At 37.8% G+C, this 15,433-nt stretch overlaps 1 long non-coding RNA gene across 4 annotated transcripts in view; it reads right to left on the bottom strand.

The window, feature by feature from the left end:
* LOC109501712 overlaps nucleotides 1-15,433 on the bottom strand; it is a 76,693-nt gene that overhangs the window by 32,459 nt on the left and 28,801 nt on the right. For 3 of the 4 annotated variants that reach the window (XR_006600961.1, XR_006600958.1, XR_006600959.1), the window contains exon 1: nucleotides 9,338-10,439. This is a non-coding gene — a long non-coding RNA (uncharacterized LOC109501712). Of the gene's footprint in view, nucleotides 1-9,337; nucleotides 10,440-15,433 lie in introns of those variants that run through there. The other variant, XR_006600960.1, reaches the window with a different exon arrangement.

Raw genomic sequence — 15,433 nt, 5'->3', positions numbered from 1 at the left:
CTTGCCTACTTAGGTTATTTTGAATTGCTAATGAAGTAAAACATTCATTAAAACAAGTGCCTAAAATGATATTAATAGTCCCCTTTCGCTCCCCATCCTAGTTTTCATTATTTGTTGGTTCTCCTCCTAATCCTGAAATGTTGGACAATGGGAAGAAGTTATTCCCCACATCCAGGCTTTTGGGAGATTGTTCTGAGGCTGGCCACAATCGTGAAACACTGTGAGATGTATGGTTAGTTTCTGTGTTCTCATTAGTTTATTACCTTACCCAAAGACATCATGGTTGGTACTAGGCTAAAAGTTGATTGAGAATCTAGCCACTAACTGGTGGGAGTTGGGGAGGGTGGTGAAGGGAATGGCAAGAATTCCAGTATGGACTCTAGCAGATACTAGGGTGGGGAATACAAAGCAATGAAGCCAGTGGGAGGCTGGGTCTTTGCCACCATCCCTCCTTCTCAAGACAACAGCTTCTTATCAAGTATAGACACAAAGAGGACTCGTTTTCCCAAGAGTTGGTTGGTTGGTGGAGGGGTTACTGGGGAGTAGATTGTAAAACTTCTCATTTCTTGTCTTCTTGAAGGGGAGAATTCAGTCAAGAGACTGGATAGAGAGTTGAAGCAGCCAAGATTTGCGGGTACCCAACTGGGTGGCTCGGTCGGTTAAGCGTCAGACTCTTGATTTCAGCTCAGGTCATGATCTCGCAGTTAGTGAATTTGAGCCCTGCACTGGGTTCCACGCTGACAGGGCAGAGCCTGCCTGGGATTCTTTCTCTCCCTCTCTTTTTGTCCCTGCCCCCCCCCCCCCCCGGCATGTGCATATTCATGCTCTCTCCCACTCTCAAAATAAATAAATATACTTTAAAAATAAAGCAACAAAGATTTTATTTAGCAAAGCGAAGGTACACACCAAAGACATAGGAGTGGGCTGAACAGAGGGTGGGTAGCAGCCCACTGAGTTCTGCATTGTGTTTATCTACGGAGGTCTCTCTGCTCTATGTTGTCATTATCACACCATCCACTGGATTTGCCCTGGTTTCCTTCATTCCCACTTTTTGGGCATGTTCCTGTCCTCTCTACCTTCCCATGAGCACCTAAAAGAAAACCTTGGTGGGGAGGGGCAAACCGCAAGGCAAATGATATTCTAATGATATTATAACAGTCTTGGGGTTACTAGCGGACAAGGTTTTCCTTAAGTGTGCATTCTTCAAAGTTAGGAAAGTCTTTGATTCTTCATCTTTTGCTTATCAGACTGTGCTAAATCACAAAAGGGATTGGTCTAAGGGAGACAGGGTAGTCTTGGGTGGAGACTATGGGGTCCCTGAAAATTTTCCCATCTGCTTTTTCCCCTTCTGCTCATGTCTATCTGTGTACTTTAGCCCCATTCCAGCCTGGATTCATGTAGTGTGCAGTTAGACTGACCCCAGAACAAAAGAGGTTCAAAAATGTAATGACAAAAGTAACAGACTTCATGTGCAGCTACAGCCTTTCTACTGTTCCTGTTTTCTAACAGAACTCTCATTCAGTGAATCATGAGATTCCTGTTTTCTACTTTCCAGCTTTGGCCTCCTTCATGGCTAAGATCGGTGACATAATTCTAACCAGTCTTACCTAAGAGCAGGGGAAGAGAACTTCCTGTGGCCATTCAAGTGACTCTTCTTATATATAGGAGGGTTGGGCAAAGCTACATCAATATTTTATGTAAGCGGTATGTATAAAGTTAGGAGCCTGGAAATTTAGGTGCAAATCCAGGCATTAATGCTTTCTTGTTGTAGAATCTTGGGCAAGTGTGTTAAACTCTCCACTCCCATAACACCCTGTACTTCCTCCACTGGAGCACTTAGCACCCTGTATTCTAACTGTATGGCTACCTCATTTGATGTCTCTATAAGACTGAAAATGTCTTGAGAGAAGATGCTGTGCCTATAGCAAATTGCACGGTACTGGAACATAATAAGCATGGAAGAAATAATTCAAATAAACAAATTAGATGAGATCAGTTCCTATGCCTTTTATATTATTTTTATTTCTGGTAAAGTGACAATGTTGGTATGGTATTGGATGGGAATCTGGGCTGCTCTTTATTAATAAGGATAGTACAAAGCTGACACAGAGGATCTGACACATATACTAAGACTTCACTGAGATGGGGAAAAAAGATGATGGCAACATGCCTCACATTGTATAATCAGAAGTGGAAGGATCTAGGGAATTAATTGTGGGTCTGCAGAGATTCATCAGCCTCTAGAGAACCTCTGCTATTTATTTATGATAACTTCAGAAACATTTCCTTTTGGAAGGATTAATTTTCCTAATACAGGGCAAAAATTAGCTTTGTTTTAAACACTGAAACTATACTTTAAATACTGAAACCATTTCATTTATACAGAGGTATGACTTCATCCTAGCCAAGTACAGCTACAACCCATGATATTTCTGGAAACTTGACATATCCAGCAAGGTGCTTCCTCCTCACCGGTTATTATAGGCAATCTCAGTCTTTAGCATAAAGAGCTAAAATCTTTTCATATTTTATAGTAGACTACAACTCAGAGTCTGATGCAATATATTGCATAAACTACCAAGAAGGATAGGTATACTTTCACTATAAAAACTAAAATTCAGATACAAGTGGTATCCTTATAAAAAACACGTGGGAGGGAATGACATTGAATCCTATTTTCAGTTTCTCTTAGTGGTCTTAAAAACACATCTCTTAGGATGGATCAAGAACAAAGGCCATGAGAGATAAAGGGGAAAGTTGGCATTTCTGATAGAGATGGACTTATTTTCCTGTGAATATAAAGGAAGGTGGGAAGATGACCAAGAATTAACAGAGCAAGTGAGGAGGCCCCGTCTGCAAAGCTGACAGCTCCTTGCCTGCGTGTTACAATTTAAATGATTTCATTTCCTTATTGTTAGTATTATTTTTTATTTTTAGCAGGCTTTGTGCAGTGCCCTAAAACCTTATAATGACTCCTTATTCTTTTTCAACAAAAGGCACATTTCCTCACCTGGTTCTATTCTTTCCTCCCTCCTGGAGAAATTAATGGAGCAAACAACACTTTTATCAAACAATATGCCAATTTTCAAAAGCACATACCATCCACCAACCCTTATGAATAACAAAGACTTGTGTTGAATAGTTTGCACTGCCATTATCTTGCCTCCATGCTGCACAGAACACTCTGATGGAGGCCATGACTACTGGATGCTGATGATCACCAGAGAATGTTATTCAGTGTATGCAAATTCCCCTTCCAGTATTCTTAGGAAGGCCCGTTGGGAAGGCGGTGCAGTGACAAAGCATTCTTGAAAGAGGAGGGTCAACCATGGATATTACGGTGCACATATGGCCACACCAGTCTTGAATATATAATGCTTTTCCTGAAAAATAAGTTGGCAGCTATATAAAACCTGTCATTAATTGACACAGGGTGTTGCTGCTATCTGATCTGGAATGAGTGTGGAGTGATTCTGGGCACATTTTTGGTGTTTTCGTTTTCATGGCTATTGTCCTGTTGGGAACCACTGCAGAACTGACATTGAGGAGATGGAGGGGTGGAGACGCAGCAGTAGCAGCCAGGGGAAGCTTGGTCCATTCTTCACTGACTGCACAGCAAACACTATTAAAGGCAGGGGAAGCCATTTGTTCATGAATATACATTTGATACATATAAATGCTTTGTGCCATGAATATTTATCCCTTTCATGGATTGCAGCTGTTGTGTATTGAAAACTATTAACAGGTTGGAAACCGTCCTTTAGAAACCTATGCCTGTCATTTGTGTGCAAAACTATCCCTGGAAAGTTCTTTTTTTCCCCCTCCCTCTTTTGTGGGAAAGACAGAATACTCCAGGGGGCGGTTTATAATGAGGTTAGTCCCTTAGTAGATAGAGAAGAGAATTTGGTAAAAATGGAAGATGGCTTTCTTGTGGCATAACTATATGTATTTATTTACTTAAAATTTTTTTTAAACTTAAATTGTTTAGAGAATTTTACAGCCAAGGCGGTGTTCTGTCCACCAACTGGTATTCAGGTTTTGATAAAAGTTTCATTGTTAACAGAGGTGAAAATATCAGACAATAAACACTACACAATTGTGGGGGTGATGAGTGTCATATGATTTCTATCCCTAAAGATGGGATTCTTAGGCCTGTAGATTTTCAAGTTCTTTAGAATAGAATGGATAGTTTTTCAGATTCAATCTAAGCATTCTCCTGTGTTCTGCAATCTGACCACTCTTAACTCTTCTATGTTCTTCAAACAAGCCGTTCTCTCTCTGGCCTCATGGCATTTGTTAATTCAATTTCCATTGTCTGAAATAATTTTCTCTGCAACAATTCTGACCTCTCCTCCAGGTTCTCTTCTTAACCCCTGGCTCTTTAAGAATCAGCTCAAACCTTTATATCTTGTGAAGTCTTCTATGACCTATCCCCATCTTTAGGCACCACTCTAGTTCTTTGAACAGTTCTTAAATAGACCTCTAAACAAAGTAGTGTGCCACTTAAATGAGTAGACAAATATATCACACATTAGGTAAGAAGCCTTTTTGGTTATCCAGGACACTATCCAGGTAACATTGTGCTGCATCCCAGGAATGAGGTCTGTGTCAATGTTTAATTTTGTTTAAAATGTGTTCGATGTTAACATAAGTGCTTGGGAAAATTCTTTTTTTTTTTTTTTTTTTTTAACCAGTGGTACCTGTTCTGGACTTACTTTCCATTATTGAGGCTAAAGATAAAAAGCCCTTTTGGAAAAGTCATTTGTACTAGGTTAACTAATTCCCCTACTACTTTGGGGCTTACAAATTAAATTAGGCCTAGGCTTACATGTTTCCTTAGCTATTTGTACTTAGCCTTGAAATTTCTTCATTCAGTTCCTCAGTCAAAGTTAGTGCTGTTGTTTGGGTTTTATCCAAGATTGCTGTACTCTTTTTAACCACAGAGTTCACATTTGAATCAGGAATTTCAAGTGATGTTTCAGGAAAATTCTTAGTGCCATTTTTAATCAGTAAAATCAAAGGTATTATCCACTTACATTAAATATATTAAGAGCTGCTAACAAGAATTTTTAGACATTTGTATCTCTCTGTGTATGTCTACTATCTAGATAAAGACATAGGAACATATAGGTGTATCAGATGCACCTTTGTCTAGACTGCAGATCTTCACGCACATTTGCATGTCGTCATTGTCATCATCGTCTCTTAGTCCATTTGGGCTACTATAACAAAAATACCACACTGGGTGGTTTATAAACAACATTCATTTCTCATGATTGTAGAGGCTGGGAAATTCAAGATCATGGTGCCAGCAGACTCAGTGTCTGATGAAGGTCTAATTTTTGGCTCCTAAACAGCAACTTCTTGCCATGTTCTCACATGGCAGAAGGATAGAGGGATCTCTCTGGGTTTTGTTTTTTCATAAGGGCTCTAAGCCCATTCATGTGGGTGGAGCCTTCATGACCTACTCATTTCCTAAAGGCCCCATCTCCTAATATTGTCATCTTGGATATTGGGCTAATGTATAAATCTGGTGCGAATACAAACATTCAGTCTATAACATCATCTTTCTCTCTCTATTCAGTTTGTGTGTAAATAAATCTCTTTATATCTTTGAATGACTTATGCTATTGATATTAAAAGGAATGATGAGGGACACAAGGTGGCTCAGTTGGTTATGCAACTGACTCTTGATTTTGGCTCAGGTCATGATCTCAGGGTTGGGAGATAGAGTCCTGAGTTGGGCTCTGTGCAGGGCGTGGAGCCTGCTTGATATTCTCTCTTCTTCTCTCTCCCTGTCGCTCACCTGCTCACGCTTGCTCTCTCTCTCAAGAATGAATGAACAAACAAACAAAGAAAAAATAAAGAATGAAAAAAATCCAGGCAGCTCTTTACTTAGGGACCAATTATTAATTCCTTTTATTTTTCTAGTCCTTTCTTTTTCATGTCTACATTTTAGCTATTTCGCTGTTCATTAAAATGTCCTTTGGGGGAAAGAAGATGAACCGCTAGCATCAAATACAATGTGCAGTGCTCTACGGACACTCATTAAGTGTTTGTTGACAATGCCAATGATAATGGTAAAATTCAAATTGGTGAATTGGTTCTTCACCTGTTAGTAATCTCAATGAAACTTTGCATTGGATATAGGTTAAAACAATTGCAGAACTGTCTGTGATGAGGAACGCTGTTCTTATGGGTAGAAATACCCAAGTAGAGAGCTTCTGTCTCTCAAGTTCTCTCAGCTTGAAATGGAATAATAGGGCAAGGTTAGACTGAGGTGAAGGCTGGGTAGACAAATGTGTCTGTGGTGATTGTTGGGTTATGAGTAGGTATTATCAGCTCAGACTTTTCCTATACCCACAAAGGCTAAACCTTACAGTTTATCATTTAGGCAAAGACATGCCTTCTATTCTGTTTGAGTATGCACAGGAAACTGTAGAAATAGAAGATTCTCTAACTCAGAGAAGGGATAATTCGATCTAATTCTTTTTTTTTTAATTTTATGATTTTTTTCATGTATATTTTTATTCATGTAGAATTAACATGCAGTGTTATATCAGTTTCACGTGCACAATATAGAGATTCAACAATTCTGTCCATTACTTGGTGCTCATCATGATAAGTGTACCCTTAATCCCCATCACCTATTTCACCCATCCCCCCACTCACCTTCTCTCTGGTAACCATCAGTATGTTCTCTATATTTGAGTCAGATCTTTTGTTTGTCTCTTTTTTTTCTTCGTTAATTTGTTTTGTTTCTTATATTCCACATATGAGTGAAATATAGTATTTGTCTTTCTGCGACTGACTTATTTCACTTAGCATAATACACTCTAGATCCACCTATCTTGTTGCAAATGAAAAGATTTTATTCTTTTTTTTTTTATAGCTGAGTAATATTCTATTGTGTATTTCAGCTAATTCTTGAAGGGTGTATAGAAGTAAGCCAAATGGACTAAGGTGCTTGGGGAAAAGTGAGTAGGGATGCTTTCTTCCCCTTGTCTTAGCCAAGATAGGCCAAGTCCAAGGTCCTGAAAAGGAGGCATGAAATTATAAAGTGCCTAAAAAGGAACCAGAGAAATAAAAAACTGAAAGACAAACTTCTCCAGCTTTACAATTTCCTCTGAGGCCACTCCATGTAGCCAGAGAAGCATTCTTTATTTTCCTATTTCAGAACTTTTCTCCTTTATTTTTCAAAGATTTCTAAAATTATTTTCTGCATTTAATTGCAGTAACACTTTGTTGGTATTTATTGATGTTGATGGCAAGTGCAAGCATAAGTAGAAATGTAATCCCTGGGGTACATGCATTTTCCTTGTAGAGTATTTTCCATTACATTATTGAATAAATCGAACGTGGCCTGGGAATACAGGCAAACCTACCACCTGTTTGTGAAGTAATGATACTACTAATAATGCCCATTTTGTTTAAAAGTTAAGTCTCATGAGATTCAAACCAATTTTTCAAATATGAGATCAATTTCATAAAAAATATATTGGTGTCTGTGAGATATTAAGAGGAGATTTATTCAAGAGAATGTTGTTTATTTTACATAATCCAGAGACTACATGTTAAAATACATACTATTTGTTTCAAATGTTCTTCCTACATGAAATAAGCCTGTTCCTTATGAACATATGTCTCCCAGCCCTACCTACTTCTGTTTCTTGTCACTACCCTCTTTTTTTCCCTTAGAATTTTGTGTCCTGAAAACTTAAAAAAGCTTATGGCTTTTCATTTACACAAGATTTTCAGAATACTAGCAGCACCCCAAATTCTTATTTCTATTTCTTTTGCCTAAAAATACACACACACACACACACACACACACACACACACACACACACACACCATAAACAAAAATTCCACAAGTTTCCATGGAAGGAAACAGCTAGAGGTGAAGAGAGCAGATTGGGGTTTATGTTGGAACTTTAGCAGTTAATGCACAACACTCCCTCTTCCTTGCCCGAGTTTGGAACCATCTAAGAAACAGGAGTCAGGATGGTCATCAAAATATCAGCTTTATCTTAGATGAAGACCCATGGAAAACATCACTTACATATGTGGCAAATGGACTTACTAAATCTTTGCCCAGAATGGGACAGATTCATCACTGTGTTCACCAGGCAGAGGTAGATAAATAAGTGTTCCTGATATGAACATAGTGACAAGCAGGTATGTGCTCTTGTAAATTTTATAGCAACAAGAAGCTCAGATTGCATCTTCCTTGAGGGCTTCTCTTTGGCTTCTACAGAGAATTAGAGGAGGGAGTTGAGAAGAACATTCTCAGTTCCTTTTTTCAATTTACCAATCACATAAAGGGGAGTAACGGGGTGCATGGGCAAGACAGGACTTTCTCTAGAGATGCTTCTTCCATAGGGGAACCTTAAGACAAGGAATAGGAAGAGTTCTTCATGTTAGCATTTAAGGACTTCTCTTAGACCCACTGTCTGAATCCAATTAGGCCTCTTTGACTTTCTTTAGGCCTTTGGCAAGTTTCATGGACACTCTGAACTGTACTGGGCTTGCTTTTTGCTTTTCACAACTATCCTTAGGATAGTTCTGAGGGCCTGGCTTTTGGGAAAGAGTACATGTTGTTCCAAATTTGTTTTTAGCTAAACCAGAATAGAGCCAGGTCTGGGTGCTTTCAAACAGAGCCTCTATATTAGTCACAAAAATTAGAGGCAACAAAACCTATCAGATCATCTGTTTCCTCCCCGTGCCAAGCCCAGGGAATATGGGCTGCTTATTCTCTTAAATGTACACTGTTTATCAGAAGGACAACGAAATCAAGCTTCTCTGAAATAGATACAGAGGGGCTCATTGTGTGCCAGCAACACACACTCTCAGGAATACCTCCAGGGCACAGAGAGAGGAATGTACTCAGACAACAGGAATCTGTACTGAGAAGACGGTTTTCCCCATTGAGATAATTTAATTCCTTAATCAATTTCCCACCTAGCACTCAAATCACACCCAATTTCTTAACGTTCATTTTTATTTTGCTGAAATTATTCTCATCAGAATCATTATTTTCCATGGAAAATTTTCGATGGAAATGAAGGCTTTCTAATCGAGAGTTTTCTTTGTATCAACAATCAGAGCTACTAGACTGGAGGTGTTATTTTATGGACATTATATCTACCAAGTGCATTTCTTCTAAATCAAAGTTTGCAGATAGAAATTTTATCAAAACTTTTGCTTCTGTCAATTTTTAGTCAATAGCAAACTAAATAATTATTTTTTGTCACTAATATGCATTATAAATTGGATAGAAAAAAATAATTTATATTTATTTATTAGCCAGTTAACGAGAACACAGTAAACAATTCACCTCTGCTGCTCCAGGACAGCTATATTATGGAGAATTGGATACTGTAATGCTTACCCCATTCTTCTAAACATTTTTCCATCACTTTGAGTATTGGATTGAAAAATGCCCTTTCTGTTGGTGAAGCAAAGAGCAAATGTCAGGGCCAAATGTCTTGTTTTGCTCCATATTTATCAATATTTGAGAGAAAGAAGAAGAAGACATGTTAAAAGAAAAAACAAGACGCAGATTTGTTCTTTTTTTCTATTTCCCCCCACTTTTCCTCTCTTTTCTCTAAACTTTTCAGCCTTATCAAAGTTGCTATGATATATCCTTTTATTTTTCTATCACTATTCTCTCCTCATTGTCTACTGCTTCCATACTCTTTCTGCCTGCTGTTGGCTTTACTCTTTTTTCCCTGTTCGTTCTAAACCTCACTAGCTGTCTTGAACGCTCTCCTCTGAAGCATTTAGCTGTTCGCTTTTTCTTCTATTGTGGTACCACTCTCTCTTACCAAGAGGTGCTTATCAGAGTGCTCAGTGTCATGATCACAAAGACTCAGAGAGGAAATTCTCACCCCTAACACTCAGCATCCCCCCAGATCAAGTAACCATAACCCAAAGAGGTTGTGAAGCCCTGTTTTTTTTTTTTTTTTTTCCATTTGGCTATAAAAGCATCACTGAAAATGGCCCACTTATCTGGGTTTGATTTTATGGGGTAGAGGGATGAATATTGTGATCTCAGGAGGACCACATCAGATCAAGGAACTTGGAATCATCAATTTTGATTTACTGGACACTCCCTGGGTACCTGGACCTATATTAGATGATTTCACCCTTTCATGACTTGAAATCCAGTTTCTGCCTTTTTCTCATCTGTTTCAAACATTATGGTATTTACCTGAGTTTTCGAGAGCTTTTGTTATTGTCTCTGTTATTATTGAACAGAAACATTATGTTATTATTTATTTATTACACAGACTGGGTCTGTGTTGTACAACCATCACTATAGTCTAATTTTACAACACTTATAAAATTACAAAATGAAACCACAGGGGTACCTGGGTGGCTCAGTTGGTTAAGCATCTGACCTTGATTTCAGCTCAGATCATGATCTCATGGTTCATGAGATTGAGCCCCACGTTGGGCTCCATGCTGACAGTGTGGAGCCTGCTAGGGATTCTCTGTCTCCCTCTCTCTCTGCTCCTCCCCTGCTCATTCTCTCTCACACACTCTCTCTCAAAATAAATAAATAAACTTAAAAAAAAAAGAAAAGAGAAAAGAAGCCCCAATCCATATCGATTAGCAATCATTCTTCATTCTGTTTCCCAGCTCATCAACTGGGGAACTGCTACTAGTCTATGTTCTATTTCCATGGATTTGCTTATTCAGGGCATTTCAAATAAATGGAATTATACATTATCTTTTGTGACTTTTTCTCCCATTTAACATAATGTCTTCAAGACTCATTCATGTTGTAGTATGTATCCGTACTTCATTTTTTTTTTTTTATTGCTAAACAGTATTGTATTCTACTGCATGGATACTTCAGATTTTGTTTAATGTCTGCATTAATGCACAAAATGTCTGCACTAATTTACATCTTCATAAGCAATGTATGAGGGTTATGTTTTCTCCCCATCTTCATCAACACTTGCTATTATCTGTCTTTTTGCTCATTCTAATGGGTGTAAAGTGGTATCTCATGGTTTTGATTTGCATTTTTCTAGTGACAAATGTCACTAGATGTAGAACATGTTTTCATGTGATTATTGGCCATTTATATATCTTATTTGGAGAAATGTCTATTCAAGTCCATAACACATTTTTAAATTGGGCTATGTCTCATTCAGTTTAGGCTGGTAAACAAAAATACCATAGACTGGGTGGCTTATACACAACAAAAGTATATTTCTCACAGTTCTGGAGACTGGGAAGTGAAAGATCAAGGTGCTGCTGGATTCCATGTCTCATGAGGGTCCTCTCCTGGTTCATAGAAAGCTGTCTTCTTACTATGCATCATATGGTGGAATTGGTGAGGGGGCTTTCTGGGGTCTTTATAAGGGCACTAATCCCATTCATTAGGGCTCTACCCTCATGATCCAATCACTCCAAAGACTTCCATCTCCAAATGCCATCACATTGGGCATTAGGACTTAATATATAAATTGGGGGAGGATACATAAGCACTCAGTCTATAACTTTCTTTCTTTTCTTTCTTTTTTCTTTTCTTTTTTCTCTTTTCTTTCTCTTTCTTTCTTTCTTTCTTTCTTTCTTTCTTTCTTTCTTTCTTTCTTTCTTTCTTTCTTTCTTTCTTTCTTCTTTCTTTCTTTCTTTCTTTCTTCCAAGTTTATTTATTTTGAGAGAGAGGGAGAGAGGGAGAGTGTGAGCAGGGGAGGGGCAGAGAGAGAGAGAATCCCAAGCAGGCTCTGCACTGTCAGCATGGAGTCTGGCACAGGGCTCAAACTCATGAACAGTGAGATCATGACCTGAGCCAAAATCAAGAGTTGGATGGTTAACTGACTGAACCACCCAGGCGCCCCAGCATTCTGCCTTTAGATCCTCAAAATTCGCAGTTTTACCACATGCAAAATACATCCATTACATCCCAACAACCACCAAATTCTTAACTCATTTCAGCATCAACTCTAAAGTCTAAGTTCAAATTCTCATATACATATCATCTAAGTCAGATGTGGTTGAGACTCAAGGTATGACTAATCCTGCTTCTCCAGGATTACTTCTCCAGCTGTCAACCTGTGATGGTAGGGGCCACCTTGGTGATATCTGAATTGCCTTTAGGGTCATTCTTCCCTTGTGCAATTACGCATTCCTCATTTCATCTGAAACTAATCAGAATGACGTTTACTATCCATTTTTCTACCAACATTCATTCAAGTTTCAAGAATACTTAGGTATTCTCTAAGAAGACTGAGGTCTTCTCTTCAGTTTTCTTTATTTCATCCTGAGCTATCTCTCTAGAATCACCTCTAACAGTCTATTCATGACAATGTGGCTTTTTCTAGCATGCATCTGAAAACTCTTCCATCCTCTATGCATCACTCAGATCCAAAGCCACTTCCACGTTTTGGTGTTTTTGGTTTTGCTTTTTTTGGTGTTTGTTACAGCAGCACCCCACTTCTCAGTACTAATTTCTGCCTTAGTTCAGGCTGCTGTAACAAAATGCCATAGACTGGATGGCTTGCAAACAATAGAAATTTATTTCTCACAGTTTTGGAGACTAACCAAAGATCAAGGGGCTGGCAGATTCAGTGTCTGGTGAGAATCCACTTGCTGGTTCATACAAAGCAGTTTTCTTGCTGGACATCACATGGTGGAAAGGATTAAGGAATTCTCTGGGATCTTTTGTTATGAAGGTGCTAATGAGTACCACATCTTATTTATCACAGAGAAGACTTAATTCTACATCAATAGCTACAAAATACAGATCAGTTCCTACATTATTTTCTATATCATTCCTTGGCTAAGGGTCTGGCCTGCCTTGTTTAGATGCCTTTGTTGAAGGCAAGAGTTCAGAACATAGCACTTGTGATAGAAGACCCCTGAATGAGGGTTTTGGCAGCCATGATTCAAGTACAAAACAGAATTAATAAATCTATTCTATGTATTCTGGAACCAGGGCACCAGTCAAACCAAGGCAGGAGGAAAAAAAATCAAGGCAAATAAAAGCCAAAAAGGGCCTGACATCTACGAAGGTACAAAGCACCAAGAGGGATGGTGTTTCAGAGATCCAGAGAGGACAGAAGTTTTCAGAATGGGAAGAGACTAGTCAAATGGGTCAAATGCTGCAAGATAGTTATACCAGTGCAGAACTGAAAATTTCCCATTGTCTTTGGAAAGACAAAAGTCCTTGATGACCTTTGTAGGCGAAGTTCCAGAAGAGTCAGAAACAAAAGCCTGATCACAGCAGGGTAAGAAACAAATTGCTTCTTAGAAAGTAGAGATAGCAAGTAGCAGGAAATTCCTCAAGGATTTTGGCAGTAAAAAAGTAGAGGTAGAGGGGAGTATGGGGTCATTTTTAATTTTTTTTTTTTATTCAGGGTTGGAGAGACTTAACTCTATATACATGAAAATGTGTATCAATTTTAGGGAAAGACTAAGGATAAAGAGGAAAAGACGGAAAGAAAGAGAGTGAGGGAAAGGATGATAGTGAAGAGAGAGAGAGGAAGAAGAGGAGGGGCCGGGAAACAGGGACAAGGAAGAGAAAGTGTAACTAATGAACCAAGGTCCCTGAGGACCATGACATTGGAATTCACAGGAGAGAGTTCTTTAAATAGGAAGAAGGAATCCTCTTTCACTGCGAAAGGAGGAAATTCTGAGTGGATGAGTTACATTGTAGGCATGAGGGGGCAAAGCTGGAAAAACCTGTTGTTCTTTGGTCTCTCTCGTTCAAGTACACTGCTGGAAGGATTTATTATGAACCCCACATATAAAATGATCATGAAATAGGTCATCTAAAAAATCTTGCAAATTGCCTTGACAAAACATGGCACAGCTCTGCAATATAAACAGCAATGCCCTCACCAGCTGTTAATTTTGTTAGTAGAATGTAAATCACTGCTGGTGCTGATGAGAAGGGTATTAAGACAGATTTGAGAAAAATGTAATGATTATAGAAGAATGTGAATGTCGTTAGCACTACTAAAATGTACGCTTAAATGTTTATGATGGGAAACTTTCTAATGTATGTATTTTACCACAATTAAAAAAGAGAAAAAATAAAAAGGAAAAAAAAATAAAAGAATCCCACAGGTTCCATGAATGATTAAATGTCCTAGGTTTAGGAGAGTTTAGAGCAAATAGGTACATTGTACATATTGGAGCTACAGAGACTCTCAGAAAATAAAATATCAATCTATATTTATATCTATATCGATATATCGATATCGATGTCGATATCGATATAGATCTATCTATAGATATAGATATCGATATATCGATATATCGATATCGATGTCCATATCGATATAGATCTATCTATAGATATAGATATCGATATATCGATATATCGAAATAGATATAGATATAGATATATAACACTTGTGTGTAGGTATACTTTAAAGTAGGGGGAGAAAACTCCTCCTGTAACACATAAGGATCAGTCTGACTGTATAAATGCTTCCATTTTGCCCTAAAGTGTGTCTTCACTTTGGCACCAATGATATTTTATTATCTCTGAACACCCTAGCTCTGTTTTCTTTGGTTTTTCCTTCTTCTACTATCCTTGAAATTTAGAAGATCTCCAAAGATAGATCTTCTATTTCTACACTTGCCTTCCCCTGAAGTGCTGCCTGTATGCTGTCATCCAGAGTGAGGGGCCATAAAAAGTTGAGAATAGAGATCTGAACTTTAGGAGAGGTGAAAGCTCTAAAGACACACAGAGTTAAGGATATTGGTGTACAGGTAGAAGCCATGCCTTCGTCTCTCTTCTCTATTTGACAAGCTCCTACACATCCACATTGATCCAGCTCTAATAATACTAGTAAAATGATAATAAGTTACTAATGAGTTTTTCTATATTAATGAGTTTTTCTTGACAAAGCACTGTTCTGAGGATTAAATTTTTTTATTTTTACTTTTTGATTTCATATTAAAATGCACTATTTTGTTTTCTATTTTTCTTTTTATATAGTATATTGAGATATAATTGACATTGCACTATACGAGTTTAAGATATACAGCATAATGATTTGACTTACACATATTATGAAATGATTCCCACAAAAGTTTAATTAATACCCATCTTATCATATAGATACAAAAAGAAAGAAAAATATTTAAAAAGATTTTTTTTCCTAATGACGAGAATTCTTAGGCTCTACTCTCTTAAAAACTTTCAAATATACCATACGGCAGTATGAACTACAGTCATCAGGTTGTACGTTACATCCCTAGTAATTACGTATCTTATAACTAGGAGTTTGTATATTTTGACCACTTTTATTCAGTTTCTCCTCCTTCCATTCCCACCTCTGTGTTCTGAGTATTTTATTTTATTTTATTTTATTTTATTTTATTTTTTCTCTCAGAAATTAAAAAAAAATTGTTTTGCTTTTTTATTTTTAGTTTCAAGTTTTTATTTAGATTCTAGTTAGTTAAC

Source organism: Felis catus, chromosome B4, assembly GCF_018350175.1.
Source record: "Felis catus isolate Fca126 chromosome B4, F.catus_Fca126_mat1.0, whole genome shotgun sequence".
Classification (NCBI taxonomy): Eukaryota; Metazoa; Chordata; class Mammalia; order Carnivora; family Felidae; genus Felis; species Felis catus.
This window is presented reverse-complemented; position numbering and strand designations above follow the sequence as displayed.